We start from the raw sequence: 18,002 nt of genomic DNA, 5'->3' as shown, positions 1-18,002 counted from the left end.
CAGTTTAACCGTATTCAAAAACGGTATTATAGAACCAAAGCAACGGTAGAAGCAAAGCAATGCAAATGTTTTGTATTTAAGGTAGTACTAAACCAAATAGCATCCAGCTGGGTGAACAGCCGTTGATAGAGCCGTTAATAGCACAAGTCCTGTGATTGATGATAAATGCGAGTGTGTTAGCTGTAAAAAACAGTTTCATCTGGGCAAAAATGTACCACCGTGTCAAGTAGCCTTGTGCTTGAAGCTTAAAATATGTATGGGGTACCTGTAAAAAGAAAATACTCGGATTTTTTGCGGAAATAGGGTATTTAAATACGCTACCCATAATCTCTAAAATGAGCAGCGTGACCCCATTTTTTTTTCTGATTCACTTTAAGGGTAAGGGGTGGTAGTATTTATATCCGTGGTGTATATATCGATTGATACGCTGCAGGTAGGAGTTTTAGCCACATATGTTACTATGGGCTTTGAAAACTGTAGTATACACCTTTAATTATGTGGCAAGACACCATGGTAACATTAATTGACGTTAATTAATACATATCGGTTGAAACTCGAGCTATTGCTCAAATATTAATATACACTTGATTGTTCATTTTCCGTGAGTATAAGCGAGTAAGTGACTTACTGTTCACCCTGACAAAAATAAAAAAATCTTTACTAACCATATAATCTGTCCCTTTATTCTTTTTTCTTTTCTTTTTTTCTTTTTTTTTCACAATCCATTGGACAAAATTTGCGACATAAATTGGATTAACAGAGTATGGACATTTAGTCCATTTCATCATAACTTTAGTCTGGGCCCAATTTAAACAAAACATTAATTGTAACCCAGATAGCACACCATGGTTGGCCCAACCTAAACCGTACCGTTGGACCAATATAGACTGCCGCTCCATGTTGGTAATTCCACGTTGACCAACGGTGTACCAACGTTGTGCCAACATTTTCATACCGCGTTATATATTTGGCCCAACGTTGTCACAACGTTGGGCCAATGTCATTAAGCACAGTAATAAAAGCACAGTTGTAAATTTATTATCGAACTACATATCGATCTTGTTCATCATCTTTTTCGGATTGCGACTACGTCTCCATGGATGCTGGCCTCGCACATTGCCTCTCCTCAAGTGCTGCAATGACAAATACAGAAGATAAAGATGTCATACTAAAGGGGATTTCAACAGTTTAGGCCCAGTCTTAAAAGGCTAGTCTTAAATATACACCTGAAATTATTTAAAATTAAAGTATATACCACTGAATAAAAAGTTTGTTCGTGTGTATTCAGTATACGCAAATGTCACCTTGTTAAGTCTATTACTGTTATAAAAAAACAAAAAACAAACATTTTCTTCGAGTTAAAATGAAAGTATTTAAAGTTTGTTTTGTTTAACGACACCACTAGAGCACATTGATTCATCGGCTATTGAATGTCAAACATAATTTTTGTCATTTTGACATTGTCTTAGAGGGGAAACCTACTATATTTTTTCTTTAGTAGCAAAGGATCTTTTATATGCACCATCCCACAGGCAGAATAGCACATACCACGGCCTTTGATATACCAGTCGTGATGCACTGGCTGGAACGAGAAACAGCCCAATGGGCCCACCGACAGGGATCGGTCCCAAACCGACCGAGCATCAAGTGAGCGCTTTACCACTGGGCTACATCCCGCCCCATGAAACTACTTATTAAAGGGACATTCCTGAGTTTGCTTCACTTTTTAAGACGTTATCGACTAACAGAAAGAAAGAAAAATGTTTTATTTAATGACGCACTCAACACATTTTATTTACGGTTATATGGCGTCAGACATATGGTTAAAGACCACACAGATTTTGACAGGAAACCCGCTGTCGCCACTACATGGGCTACTCTTTCCGATTAGCAGCAAGGGATCTTTTATTTGCGCTTCCCACAGGCAGGATAGCACAAACCATGGCCTTTGTTGAACCAGTTATGGATCACTGGTCGGTACACCTACCCATTGAGCCTTGCGGAGCACTCACTCGGGGTTTGGAGTCGGTATCTGGATTAAAAATCCCATGCTTCGACTGGGATCCGAACCCAGTACCTACCAGCCTGTAGACCGGTGGCCTAACCGCGACGCCACCGAGGCCGGTTTATCGACCAACGGAGACTTTTTAACGATTGTAATTACATAGCAAATATATTTTTCTTCATAAAATATTACTGGCTGTATATTAAACGTGTTCGTGATCGTTCTAATATTTATACTAGGTTAAATTTCATCATATTTCCTAAAATATAGTTTTTTCGTACGTACGAAATTATTTAAACACAAACTCCAATTTGGGTTTCTTACAAATATTAAGACGACCAGAAACACATGGAATATACAGACACTGATATTCTAAACAAAAAAATATATTTAATATGTAAGTTTAATCGTAGAAATATTTTATTAATTGGAAACATCTTACAATGCAGCAAACTCAGGAATGTCTCTTTAATAATTCTAAAACAAAATAACCTAGCTATTACATGTCTTGCCACATACAGATGTGATATACAACTATAGGCTTTCTCTTATTTTGTTCCATGTTCATGGACATTCTTTGTCGTGTCTAAAGCTCTTTCCTAACCGGCCGCGAGCGACGCGACGTTCTTGATTTGTTTTATTTTATTCAGTGTTACACATTAAATATGTTTAAAAAGATATAAGGGCTATTTTTTTTTTTTTTTTAAAATGGGTGGAGGTAAGCCTGAAGATTTTTCTAAATGTGGGGAGGGATGTCTTTTTACAGATTCTGCTATGTTCACCATTATTAAAAAATACTGAAAATGTGTAGGTAGGGGGTCCAAAAATTTCCAAACCCTTCCCTCTCCTCCCCACCCAATGACTTTTAAAAGGAATAGCCATAATAAAATTATAAACTGAAAATAGTCAAATATGATGGCAAAAACTCACTTCCTTTTGCGATCCCCACTTCGGTCCGATGCATATCTTAACCAATTTCTAAGATGCAGTTCCGCTCCTGCCTCTTTTATGTTGCTGTTTTTGGCAGTATCATAAGAAAATAATAAATGGCAAATATTAAATACATATTTTCAACTTATTAGATGTCCATTTATGTCACAAGTTAACCCAATTATAGCTTGAAGAAATTAGAAGTTGAACATTATCGAATTAATGGCTTTTAACTTAAATAATTAGCAAAATTAATCATTGTAAACTTAATATATACTAATAAATTTCTAACAAACTATAGATATTTCATGTCTGTGTACAGTTTATTATAGGATCTTAAACGAGTGTCCATTTCTTATCAAGTTTATGTCACATGTGAAATTATTTTTATTTGCCTTAGTGAGTGACAAATAAACATTATTTCAAGTCTAATATCCTATTTATTACCCAAATAATTATGGTTTAAATTAAGAAATTGTATAAGAATGCAGACGGTGATCATTTGTGATGCCAAGTGGGACGCAACACTCCTAGTGGGACTTATGAGATATATAGAGGATATTTCATGTTTTTTGTCAAATATAATTTATATTTCATCGAGTGAAGTTTGCAATCATATCTCATGAGTGGCCTGCCACGACGCCACCGAGGCTGGTCACAAAAAAGCAATAGATGACTGGAAGGGCAGTAGCACTCCCTTGTTTGTGAACAGTAGGCCTACGGTCATCTGGGCAAATTTTCAGTTTTTATTCAGACAATGTTTAAAAAATTAATTCCTGAAACATACACCCACACCCTTGTATTATTTTGTGTTTGTTTCCCCGTCCCATCTAGTTCACCACGACTGGTATATCAAATACCGTGATATGTGCTGTCCTGTCTGTGGGAAAGTGTCTATAAAAGATCTCTTGATACTAATTGAAAAAAGTAGCGGTTTTCCTCTCTTAGACTATTATGTCATGACCAGAATTGCCAAATGTTTCACATCAAGTAACCGATGATTTATAAATCAGTGTCCTCTAACTTAACTTTATTTTATGTTTAGTATGGTACACTAAAATGGAGATGAGGAAGGGCAGAAGTCCTATATGTATTTGTAGCGGCACACCAATCACTAGTACAATGACACCCAGCGGAAAAACTCCCAAGTTAAGCATTCCTTAAATTGAGTCACTCGTGTAGATGGTTAATATACAAAACATGAACGTATATTCGATGATTGTATTCATGTATAGTAAAGCGCTCGCTTGATGCGTGGTCGGTTTGGCATCGATTAACGTCGGTGGGCCCATTGGGCTATTTCCGAGATTCTCGTTCCAGCCAGTGCACCACGACTGGTATATCAAAGGCTGTAACCCTATCTTTTCGTACGTACGGAACAAATTTATATTATGAAATAAAATGAAGTTTTAGCAAATAAAAACATTAATTAAAACAATAATAAATACTTTTAATATACATTATTATAAACAAAATAATCTATTTAACATAATTTTACTCGTTAAAAGGCTCTTCGTAGATACTGATATTTGAACTATTTAAAATGAATTCTTTAAAAAGTTCCTCTCTTTCTCCTTATATTATTTAATTAATTAGTTATATTAGGTTCCTTTGTTAATACAATGTAACACGTTTTTTATTGTCTCGCCTTTATGAAGAAAAAAAATGAATGAATGAATGAATGTTTAACGACACCCCAGCACGAAAAATACATATATACAATATAAAAATTAAATAAAAACAGTGTAAAGAACTGTGCAAAAATACAAATATCACAGATAGATACTGACTTTTACTCAAAATTTCAATTGTATCTCGAAGAAGACAAGAGGATTTGTGCTGTATTGGCCACTCTCAAAGAGAATGTTACACCCCTGCACCATGGTGAGGTTACAACACGCGCAGGAGGGGGGGGGGGGGGGGGGGGGGGGGGGGGGGGGGGGGGGGGGTGGGGGGGGGGGGGGGGGGGGGGGGGGGGAGGGTGGAGAGAAGACGACGACATATAGCTATTACTTTTCCGACGGTGACGTGTAACAGTTGTACGCAACAATATTAATGTATGCTCGTGTGACGGTACCTTAAAATTTAATCCGCGTTTAGATCAGTTTCTCACAAACTGTAAATTCATGGTCTGTGAAACTTGGTTTACAGTTATGCATGCACCTATGGATTTACGTCACAGAAACCGAAATGTTTATGGTAGGCGATACATTTCATTCTTGTAGTATATATTGCATGTCATTTTGAAACAAAGGTATCGACTCTAGTAATTCGACCTTCATAATATTAATTGTATACAGCAAAGGAATGCCTTTGTACAATGCAGAGGGCAATCCCTTGGACACTCTTGCATGACATTTGGCTAAACCTTATCGCAATATATAGTGGTATACATTATATACAATGCAATAGCCGTTACTACCCCCATTGTGAAAATGTACGTGGGTGGACAGATGTAACTAAATGCATACCTGACAGGTGGAAAAACCTGAGGCTGGCGCAGGAAACAGATCTTGAACTATTCAAGCCTCGCATTTAAGTATTCACCGCCGTGGTATTTACTGAGGGAAATGGTTGGTGTTTAACGTGGCACTAGAGAATGAATTAGCGAACGCCAACAAAGCCCTCTGGATATTTATTTTCTTGAATATTGTTCAGAAATTCTAATAGTCTTGTTCATACTGGCAGCGTATTTTGAAAGAAATGAAAGGAATGTTTGTTTAATAATTTATAACATGTATAGTGGTATTAAGTCATGCGTTAGGAAAGATGGTAAATTTTCAGAATTTTGTCCATGTAATATAGGAGTGAGGCAAGGAGAAAATTTATCACCTCTTTTATTTTCATTGTATTTAAATGGTTTACAAGAATTTTTACAACATCAACAATGTACAGGTATAACTATCAATGCATTTGATTTTGATATATATTTGAATATTGGATTAACTGTATTTGTTATGTTGTATGCAGATGATACTGTATTATTAGCTAAGAATGAGAATGAACTTCAAAATTTATTAAATGCTTAAGATATTTATTGTAAAACATGGTACCTGTCGATAAACACATTAAAGACCAAGATTGTGATATTTGGTGGAACAAAGAAAGACTATAAGAAAATATTTTATTTGGGTAATCAAATACTAGAAAACATGAATGAATACAAATATTTCGGTATCTGGTTTGAAAAAAAGTAACTAATTTAATGTATGCAAGAAACATTCAACACAACAAATAAAAAAAGCCACGTTTTACATTGAAAAAAAGTCAAATGAACTTTCTTTGTCAATAGAATATAGACTTCAGCTGTTTGATACAATAGTTGTTCCTATATTACTATATGGCTCTGAAATTTGGGAATTTGAAAATATAAGTATTATAGAAAAGATTCATATTTAATTCTTACGATATTTAGCGCCTGTCAGGAAAAGTACTCCAATATATATGTTATATGGTGAATATGGAAGAACACTTCTATCTCTGAAAATACATCTAAGAATAATTTGCTTTTGGGCACGGCTGTTAACGGCTAAAAGTCTGAAACCATCTGTAAACGCTTACCAAATAATGTATTACGATTTTATTCAATTCGATACGCACTATAAATGGATAATTAACATCGGAGATCTATTTTACCAGCTTGGATTGAATAACGTTTGGGACCAGCAGTCATTTAAATCAGTGGAGTGGTTAAAAGAAGTTGTGAAGAGAAGACTATGATCAGTATCTGCAAACATGGAAAAATGACATCTTTACGACCAGCAAAGGAACTACTTATAGAATATTTAAAGAGAAATTGGAACTAGAATCATATTTTAACATAAAACAATGCACACAAAATTTTTTCGATTTAGAATTTCAAATAACTTTTTGCCAGTTGAAAAGGGGAGGTGGACAAACATTTTATATGAAAATAGAAACTACGCTTTGTAATAGCAATATTATTGCAGATGAATTTCATTATCTATTTATATTCACAAAATTTAGACAAGAAAGACTTAAATATCTTAACACATACTATGTGAATAGACCAAATATATACAAATTCCAGCAACTCTTCAGCTCAAAACGTATTAGTGTTCTTAAAAAATGGTGTAAGTTTATATTAATTATTAACAAACAATTTTGTGATTCTTGACTTATGTGTAACTGTTTTTAATATTTAGCTGCTCGTCTGTTTGTATCGTGGTATATATGTTTCTGAAATCATCTTGACAATTTGTATGTTTATTATTATTTATGTTCCTCTGATGCCACCGAATGGGGGCCATGAGAGTAAATAAAGTTCTGTTCTGGTTTAGATAATACAGTACAGTAAAGTACGTTTAGAACGAACACGCTTATAACAAACTACCGGTTAGAACGAACTGATTGTAAAATCCCGATTTTCTCCCCTATATATTAGTAATACATTTTAATGTATAGAACGAACTATGTATAGCGAATTAACTGTTAAAACCAACCAATTTTGTGGTCCCAAATAGTTAATTCCAGTGTAAATAAGTGTTTACATAACGAACCGTGAATACCGGAAGCATTACGTATCAAACCAATCAGTGTAAAACGCTGCAAAGCCGTGGGATCGACCGCACGACCGCACTAAAACAACAGCCTAAATAACTTTTGTTTGTCTGGACTTGGGAACAGGTATCAATTAAGGGATTAAGTCACTAATTATACCGGAACCGTTACGTATCAAACCAATCAGTGTTAACGGACAGCTGAGCCGTGAGATCAACCGTACTCCAAAAACAGTCTGACACGTTCAACTCAATATATATATACAATGATATTAATCAGCGGTAATTAATGGGATTCTCTTTGTTTGTTATAAATCCGTGTCAGTTTTTCGTTCAGTATGCAATCATGACGGACAGTCAACAGGAGCACTCAGTTTCCATCTTGACGGCAATCAACACAGCCCATCGTGCTTGGCGTCACGTGACCTCATCGTGTATCGTGAACTGTTTTGCAAAGGGTGGGTTCAAAAGTGCTGCGTGTTCTGAGAGTTCTGACGACGAAGACGACAACACCCCGTTAGCAAATCTACAGACAGTGTGGAATGAACTCCTGAGAGCCATGCCAGTGCCAGATGGTGTCACTCTGGAAGATTATCTCACTGCAGACGAGCAAGTTGTAATCACCGAACAGCTGACAGATGACGACATCGTTTCAGAGATTATCGGAAAACGAGACGGCCACAGTGATTCTGAACCAGAGGACGATACACAGGAGCCACCCGAACAGCCAACGCCCACAGCAGTTGAAACGCACAAGGCACTCGAGACAGTCAGACTGTTTTTTCAGAGCAAAGGAGATATTCGATTGCCAGTATTTGACAGCATTGCGGACATTGACTCGGCATTAGAAGTTATGCGTCCAACGCTAAGTAAACAAACCACGATTAGTGATTACGTGACGAAACGTGATTAGGTACATGTAATTCACTAAACTCTTTTGATGTGACCTTTCAGTAATGTTTTGTTGTATTTATTGATTGTAATAAATGATATATTTTTTATAAATGTCTTATAATCGCCAAGGCATTTTTTATTTTTTTTACTATTATATTGAGTTCAAAATTCGAAATGGCCGACTTTCGGAATAAAAATTACCAACTTCTGCAAATGTGTACAACGAACTACTGTTATAACGAACCAATGAAACTGGTCCCTTGCAGTTCGTTATAAGCGTACTTTACTGTAATAGAATACAATACCTCCACATCAACTACTCCTTGTTACCTGCAATTGTATTTTATATTCGGTTTCCTGCAGATAGGATGGCACTCCATATATAGACCTACTAGTTGATCGCCAATTGGAATGGGGTGGGGTGGTGGTGGAGCGGTCTTCTGATAAGGACCGATCTTGCAACCTATCGCATCTTATAGTAGAGCGAAGCTTTATTACTGGAAACTGTTGCTCTTAAACATGAGTGTACGGGGGGGGGGGGGGCAATTCCCCCCCCCCCCCCCCAAATTCGGGCTAAACAGTGGGAAAACAGTGGGGAAAATTCGGGCAGTTTTTATCTGGGTAAAATTTCGGGCAAATCAACCCCTCCAGCCCCCCTAAATCAAAGAGTCCCCATACGCCCATGCTCTTAAATGTATATGATGAGAATGTGTTCAGATGAACGAATGAATTATTTAAAAAACCAACAACAACAAATCCTTCCTACTATTTGAAGTTGAATAGCTGAAACATTTATGCATTGCAGAACATTGAAATTTTAAGCAAAACCAGTTTATTGCTTTGCTCTTTATACTAATCTCAGGGAGTAATGAGGAGCCAGAGTACTAAAGTAGTGTCGGAAATAGAATAAAAATCACTTTCGTCGATTATTTCTTTCATATTAAACTGACAAATAAATATTTTGTAAATATCTATTTAATGATACTCTACCTAATTTAGCATTTACTTGTCTGGGCTGTCATTGATGTACAAGGTGGTGTTTACTCTTGAAATTAAAATAAAGATGCCAGTAAATAGGAGATTTGTGACCTTTATTGGAACAGACTATGACACATTTTGGTGGCTATGTGTCAGTTTCATTATTGAACAAACTTTTAATTTAAAACTGCAAGTTAACTGATTATTTTGAATTGCAACATAAATGATTAATTATGACTAGCATATTTAATGAAATTTACATAATCTTGCAACCACTTAAATATGCTATATGAGAAGTTAATGTGAGCATCTGTTTGTGATAAAGATTCTCCAATAAAAATGTATTTTCTACTAGTAGATAAATAATAGATCACAAACTCAAAATGGTTCTTGACAGTTTTGCTCAAAAGCTACTTATAAATGTCTACAAATATTTTGTTTTGGAGAGTGATAGGGGTAAACCGTTATCAGAAACGGTCCCTCCCATATTAAAACGGCAATGAAATTAACACGTTGACCAAAATGTGTTATAGTCTGTTCCAATAAAGTGCACAAATCACCTGTTTTACTGACATTTTTCTTTTAATTCCAAGAGTAAACACCACCTTGTACATAATGAGAGCCAAAACAAGTAAATGCTAAATTAGGTAGACTATATTTAAATAGATATTTACAAAATATTTACTTGTCTCTTTAATATGTAAGAAATAATCCATGAAAATCATTTTTATTCTATTTCCGACAGTGCTATTGTAATAGCCCCCCCCCCCTTCAACTGTGAACTCTGAATATGCTTATAATAAATAAATAAATTAATAAATTAATTAATCAACTAAACATCTGACCTCATAAAATGCATAATTTAAAAAAATCATTAAAAATCGCTTGCAACAGCTATGTTCAACATCTATGTTCAACAGCTATGCTCAACTACCAAATCCATTTCTTCGCTAAAATGTGAGCAAAATAAACCTATTTAAAAGATGACGAGAAATTATATATTCAGCAAAGAATTAATCGAACTTTTTATAAATACATTATTCCAAGACAAACTAATAATTCTTTAATTTCGCAAAATCCAAAGCATTAAACCTACTAATTAATTAAAGCAGTCTCCCATACGGGTACTCGAGTCCGTACAACTAGACCCAGTCCTGTCTGACCCGACTTGACCTCGGGTGTTCGAGTAGGCGTGGATTCCCTCCTACTCGGTAAGCATTTCCGCTAAGGAAATAGGTCTCCATAATAATAATAATAATAATAAAATAAAAATAAAAATATATATATATTCTTGTGTGGGAATAAAAACTTGTGGTGTTAGTTTTACTATTGACTAATAGCACTATACAATTATTTAAGTGATATTGTGGGATATTTTACTGAATGTTATATAATAATAATAAAATAAAAAAAATCTTCTTTTTTTTCTTCCTTTCTTTTTCATTTAGATGTACCGGTATGTTTATTCAGTCAAACGTATTGGGATACTGTTCTAAGCCCACAGGCCCCTTCTCCCCCACTGTGTGCCATGTCTGTATGAGGAGAATATTGCGCCACATTGTGCAACATTGCATGGGAGGTGAACTAAAACCTGTCGCTCCCATTATAAGTGTCCTACTGAACAGGTGTGATAAAATAGGTCAAGTATATTAGGCTTCAACTGGGTCAGGTCAGAGATTCTAAACCTCCTTTATAAACAGTATCCAGCCTTTATTGGCCTACAATGATACTCTGTTACTCACAAATATTTATAGATAGTTGCTCATCATTGTTTAAGAGATCATGTTCCATATCGGCCACGTGCGGAATACATGGTATATAGCTTCATTCGAGAGATTTGTGATCATACGAAGTCCAAAGTATTTGAATACTGAAGATGATGACCAGCAAAAAATGAAAATAAATAATGATAAATAAAATTTTAAATAACAAAGGGGGAAAAGAAGAAATATTCAGCTTCCCATTCATTAGTTTTTGCAAGTGGACTTATATTGTTATTTCAAACTTAACATAACTGAGCCAGAAGTTCCCGTATGATACGGTCACAAGATAGTAAGAAACGTGAATGAAATAAGCTCTGCGAATCATGACAAGACAATATTAGTAAATTAACGGGTTTCAGTTACATGGTAATTATATGTGTTATCACATTCGTTTTTTTTTTTTACCAGAGTTTTCCTAGTCATCATGACACGGGAAGAGGGGACTATAATCATTTAAAGAACCCACCACCCTTCACAAAAGTGAAAAACATTAGGCGTTTTTTTTTACTTTAAACATATTTTCTTACAGACTGATTACTTATAGAAATAATACTTTTTGACAACACATACCACGTTCTTTGACATACCAGACGAATCGGGAACATACCGGTGGTTCCATACAGAGCTTATAAATTATGTATAGAGTGACGCCACGATCAAACCCAATAGCCATCGAATGCCATTTGATATATATACAAAGATTGCAAAAACTGATAGAGTTTATCGATTATGGAAGTCAATTAAAAAAAAGCTTGAAACAGATCAACGGGATTATACAAAAGATAAAATAAAAAAAATAAAAAACCCCAAAAAACCCCACAGACTGAGATGCCCTCCTTTGTAACTCATTTTCTATTTTTAGAACTTACGCAACTGGGTGCCATGTTATAACCAGTACTGCCATTACAGTGTTCAAATTACAGGCTCTCAGAACTCTTTCAGGTATAATACCAACAGTTAACAAGCCGGCATGTTTTTTTCAAGAGGGTGGGGGTTGTAGGAGTTTTTTGTTTTTAAAAATCAAAATGATCGTTTTTAGTTAATGAATTTACATATTCGTCTTTTAATGTTGCAGACGTGTGTGACTTTCTTAAAACCTATCTTTTTTTCTTTTTTTTGTATTTCGCTTTCACTGTTTACTTGCTTTTCATCATTCTGTAGGCAATCTTCATCTGTTAACAATTCTTCTTGTTTAAATTTAAGGACTTTATAGTTTTCAATTGCTTTCAATGTTCATGCTAAAATTATTCTTAAAATATTTGAAATTGTCTCTCTCTCTTCTCTCTCTCTCTCTCTCTCTCTCTCTCTCTCTCTCTCTCTCTCTCTCTCTCTCTCTCTCTCTCTCTCTCTCTCTCTCTCTCTCTCTCTCTCTTTCTCTCTCTGTATGTGTGTATGTATGTGTGTTTGCGACATTTCAAATGTTGAGCACTTAAAGTGAGTCGTTAATCACATTCCTTTTTTTTTTTTTAGCTACATACATGTCAGACTAAAGTGGCACATACAAATAGAAAATGATTCAACATTAAGATGACTACTTGGGCTGTAAAACAAATAAGATGTTCGTCATACCCAGGTGCCCCATGTTAGATAATGATGCAGCAAGTCCATATGGCTATGGAAGCTGTTATCTCTTATACTCGACACAAACCACCGTACGGCGTGAAGAATAAAGAACAAACACTTAGGAATGGTATGAAGGAATTGCATCATTCTGCTTAGATATACAAGCCGGCATGACGTATGCAAAGTGAGAATCTTGCAACAAATATTTCAAAATTTCCTCAATGACTTACCTTTTCTAAGCTCCGTTAAGTGTATGTGTAAGATGGTATATACATTACAGCATCCCCAAAATGTACACTAAAACAATTCGAGGGCTGTTTTGTTTAAACGTGAATAAACCGAAGTGGTTATGTTTTTAAAATGCAAGTATTGTAATGGTGTAATCACTGGCGTAGGAAGCGGGTGGGGGGAGGGGGAGGGGGCATGGTGTGCCCCCACGTTTTAGCAGCAGCGATGGTATTTATATTGTTATACATGTGACACCCCCCCCCCCCTCCTTGGCACCTTCCTACGCCCGTGGGTGTAATAATGATGTAACTTCAAGTGCTTATGTACTCGATGCCACAGGTATTAGGTGGGGTTTAAAAAAAAAAATATATTGTTATTTAATTATTATTATATTTATTTCTCGCTCCAGCCAGTGCACCACGACTGGTACATCAAAGGCCGTGGTATGTGCTATCATGTCTATGGGATGGTGCATATAAAAGATCCCTTGCTGCTGATCGAAAAGAGTAGCCCATGAAGTGGCGACAGCGCGTTTCCTCCCTCGATATCTGTGTGGTCCTTAACCATATGTCCGACGCCATATAACCGTAAATAAAATGTGCTAAGTGCGTCGTTAAATAAAACATTTCTTTCTTTCTTTCTTTTTATTATTATATTTTGTAACGATGCACTTGCTAGCCTGATTTTTGTATTTAACGTTAAATGAATGGCGGGAAATCGCCAAATTGTTAGCGGGTGCCCTCAACAAAATCTGTTTAGTTAAAGTTTGACGACATCACTAGAGCACATTGATTTATTAATCATTGGCTATTGGATGTCAGTCATTTGGTAATTTTGACATATAGTCTTAGAGACGAAACCCGCTACATGTTTTCTTTAGTAGCAAGGGCTCTTTTATATGCACCATCCCATAGACAGGATAACCTTTGATATACCAGTCGTGGTGCACTGGCAGAAGCGAGAAATAACCCAATGGGCCCACCGACGGGGATCGATCCCACACCAACCGCGCATCAAGCGAGCGCTTTACAACTGGGCTATGTACCACCCCAAATCTGTTTAGAGCTCTGCGTTCAGTTGAATCCAGTTTTTAAGCGTGTGTTATATTATTCAGATACATTTTGCAAGAATCTCATTCCAGTTGAAACAGAGCGTGTCAATCTATATATAAGTAAGCGAGTTAAAATATTAGCACTGCATGGTCTCAGCAAATAATATTTTCAGTAATAAATAAAATAATGATTAAAACCCCCCAGACAAAAACCCCAAACAAACACCTTATTTATACAGACACTGATATTCCAACCCCCACTCCCCCAACCAAATAAAAAAAAAAAAAAAAAAAAAAGGAGAAAAAAAGAAGAAAAAAGAGACAATTTTTAATATGTAATTAATTTTTTAATCTTTTTTATAACATGATACACAATGGCCGCCAAGTCAGGATAGTCTCTTTAAGGTGCACGTGTACATAATTATAACATGATACACAATGACCGCCAAGTCAGGATAGTCTCTTTAAGGTGCACGTGTACATAATTATAACATGATACACAATGGCCGCCAAGTCAGGATAGTCTCTTTAAGGTGCACGTGTACATAATTATAACATGATACACAATGGCAGCCAAGTCATGATAGTCTCTTTAAGGTCATGGGCGTACATAGGGGGGGGGGGGGGGGGGGTTCGATGGGTTCGACCGAACCCCCCCTGAAATCGCTTTTTTTTAAATTTAATATATCTGACATTGATATCTGACATTATTATATTTACTCAACATAGAAATATATGCCCAATATCTCTGCAATCTATTTTGGAACCCCCCTTTTCAAAATCCTATGTATTGGAACCCCCCTTTTCAACATCCTATGTACGCCCATGAAGGTGCACGTGTACATAATTATAACATGATACACAATGGCAGCCAAGTCAGGATAATCTCTTTAAGATGCACGTGTACGTGCATGCACATGTAAATACATCATCGATTTTATATGACCTAAAGGGTTAACAGTGCTATAATCGGCACCAGATTGGAACTATGTATACCTAAAACAAAACACAGACATTCCTTGATTAGGCGTGATGTACACTAAAGGCGATCAAAATAGAAACAGTTTGGTAAAAGTGTTTTATTGAACCTTAAATGCCTTCGGAGCTGTAGGGTGTTGAAAAGAAATCGACAGCCAGAGAGAAGAATTCCAAAACATGATGGATCCCAAATTCTTTGTTTCTTGTTGTCCATTGTCCATAAGAGCTTTTGTCCACCGACAATGGTGCAAAAATAATTATTCCACTTAGCTATAACTGTCTTTGGAATATTTTAAAATTATTATTTATCCATTTAGAATTATAGATTTTCTTTTGTAAAAGTTAAAGTTTGTTTTGTTTAACGATACCACTAGGTTTTGTTTAACGACACCACTAGAGCACATCGATTTATTAATAATCGTCTATTAAATTATTTTGCTGGGTGCCCAGCCACGTTGGTATTGTCAGGGTAATGAAAAGACAAACCCAGCTGCCAAGTCTGTTATGCTTTCATACCACAGTAAAAAAATTGGTAATGAAATGTACCAAATCGTTCGGCTATCGTTTTAATTGTATATGCATGAAATGGTGTAGATATATGAGTTTGACGACACCTCAGCACATTTAAAACTACTCTGTTTGATGAAGAGATGAAACCTACTGCAGCTACATGGACTACTTGTAACGATAAAGCAGCACAAGATTTTACATACATGTATACCACGGTCTTTGATGTACCAGTCCATTGATGGCGATCGATCCTTCGACCCATCGCACCTCAGGCGAGTGCTAGAGAAACTAAAACGCATTAATTTGTTGTCTTGGTGTAACCACAGCAAACATCGGGCTTAATAAGATGGGCCCGGCGCCGGGTCACTTCCGCTTAACGACTTGCACTTTTGTGTGTTAGACTATAAGTAGTCTCGATCAAAACAAACAATAACACAAGTGTGTATGTGTGTGTACGTGCCGAACAAACAAATGAAATAAGAATATATAGTAATCCTTAACTTTTTTTTAATCGAGGATTAGTAGACAGCCTATATTGAATGACGGCAACAGCGATTTATAGGAAGCTATATTGCACGTTCTGAGCGGTATAACGGATTAAAGAATTATTAGTCAAGCCAACGGCTTTAAAACTGCTGTATGTTCTACACTGAGTAATTGCTCTCGCTGTTTCTCCAGTGGCTTGGAATGGGGGAGGCACTGGGGCCATGCCCCCAATCAATTAAAAAATTTATAAATTCATACATACATACATACATACAGTGTGTGTTAGCCCCCCCCAATATGGGTTGGCCCCCCAATCCCCCCCCCCCTCTCTCTCTGTGTCTCTATCTCTGTCTCTCTTTCTCTGTGTGTGTGTGTGTGTGTGTGTGTGATATATATATATATATATATATATATATATATATATACACACACACGCACACACGCACACACACACACACACACACACACACACACACACACACACAGACACAGACACACACAGAAACTTGTGTTTGAACAGCACATGGACACAAAATTGAAAATAAATATATAATGTACTTATAATTAGTGGTTGGTACCCAGTAATAGTTTAGTTGTAGTTGCAACAATAGTGATTGTTGAGGTTAATGTCGTGCTGGATGTGATGATGTAAGTTATATATTTAAATTTAATCTTACTGTCACTATGAGTTGTTCTTGTGACTGTGGATCTGACACAAGCCAACGCCACTTCATATTCAGTTGACTTTTCGTTGCGAATTCAGTTAGGTGTCAGTGGTATCTGTAGCGTGTGCTTGATTCAGATGCGGACTGAAAAATGTTTATAAATATGTCGAACTAGTTGTTAAGTTACAATTAATTGTTTATAGAATGTATGTTGTTTTCTGTTTTTATATCCTGTCACTTTGATTATGTAACTTGGTGGAATGTCACAACCATGAAGTTTATGAATCACGGTACTTAGGATTTGTGAATGTATGGCAGTCGTGTGGTTGTAGGCCTACATCCATTCTGGCTAGCGGGTGTCACAAAGGTATTGTCACTACTATTGTGTTAATACTATTATCTCAGTGTTCATGTTTGCTATTATCATGTGTATATTTATTTGCAAAAAAATCATCATCATTTGTGATGGGTTTGGGGGGTCAAAAAGTCACATTTCTCAGATACATGATATACTATTCATAAAACGTTTACTGGTGCAGAAACTTATGGTTCAGACGTTAGTTAGCTTAACTAGACGTTAAAAGAAGAAACAAAAATCAAAATAATGGACTGAATCGACATAAACAATAATTAAAAACCCAGGTTTAAATTTTAAAATGTTTTGAACAACGGGGCCCATGGACGTTTTACACAACGGAGGTAACATACTGTGTAGTTCCACTTTACAGAATGACAGATGAAACGTGTGTATTTGAGTGTGTGTATATTAAAGTAAAATTATCTACATATTAAACAGTCCTAGAATATGGTATTTTAAGACAGTTTTTATATTAAACCTATTGCAAATACCTCTCTATGACTCAGATATGGCAGCTGCAAATTTCAAGTGGCGATTTCTCAAAATGAGGTTTTGTGCACACATAGAACCTTGTAATTCTCTACCCACGTCAATTAAAGCTGTTTTAAATTAGAAGTACCTACATTTGACTATTTAGAAATAACCTTATCCAAATGTGTGTTGCAGGTTTGTAGATTAACTAAACTTAGTGTCATTTTTTTACGGGCTGAAACTAGGATCTGCACCTTTAAACTATAATTTAACCCCCCCCCCCCCCCCCCCAACATTATATTGTTTTAAAATACATACTCTATGGTTGTCGTTTTTTTAAAAGTTTTAACAAAGTTTGTTTTGTTTGACAACACTAATAGACCACGTTGATTTATTATTGATAAATTATTTTGCTGGGTGGCCAGCCACGTTGGTATCGAAGTTAATAAAAAGGCAAACCCAGCTGCCAAGTCTGTTATGAATTCCCCCACCCCATGCCAGGGCTGGTGTCCCCTGCTGTGATTTAAATTATTTTGCTGGGTGGCCAGCCACGTTGGTATCGGTGTTAATAAAAAGGCAAACCCAGCTGCCAAGTCTGTTAT

The 18,002-nt window shown here is 36.1% G+C and overlaps 1 long non-coding RNA gene across 1 annotated transcript; it reads right to left on the bottom strand.

Annotated features, from left to right (window-relative positions):
* Nucleotides 1-1,022: 1,022 nt before the first annotated feature.
* LOC121375702 lies at nt 1,023-15,758 on the bottom strand. The gene is made up of 3 exons (XR_005958345.1): nt 15,624-15,758; nt 2,936-3,019; nt 1,023-1,133 (listed from the first exon to the last, which is right to left on the bottom strand). It is a non-coding gene; the product is annotated as an uncharacterized LOC121375702 (long non-coding RNA).
* Nucleotides 15,759-18,002: the final 2,244 nt, after the last annotated feature.

Source organism: Gigantopelta aegis, chromosome 6, assembly GCF_016097555.1.
Source record: "Gigantopelta aegis isolate Gae_Host chromosome 6, Gae_host_genome, whole genome shotgun sequence".
Lineage (NCBI taxonomy): Eukaryota > Metazoa > Mollusca > Gastropoda > Neomphalida > Peltospiridae > Gigantopelta > Gigantopelta aegis.
This window is presented reverse-complemented; position numbering and strand designations above follow the sequence as displayed.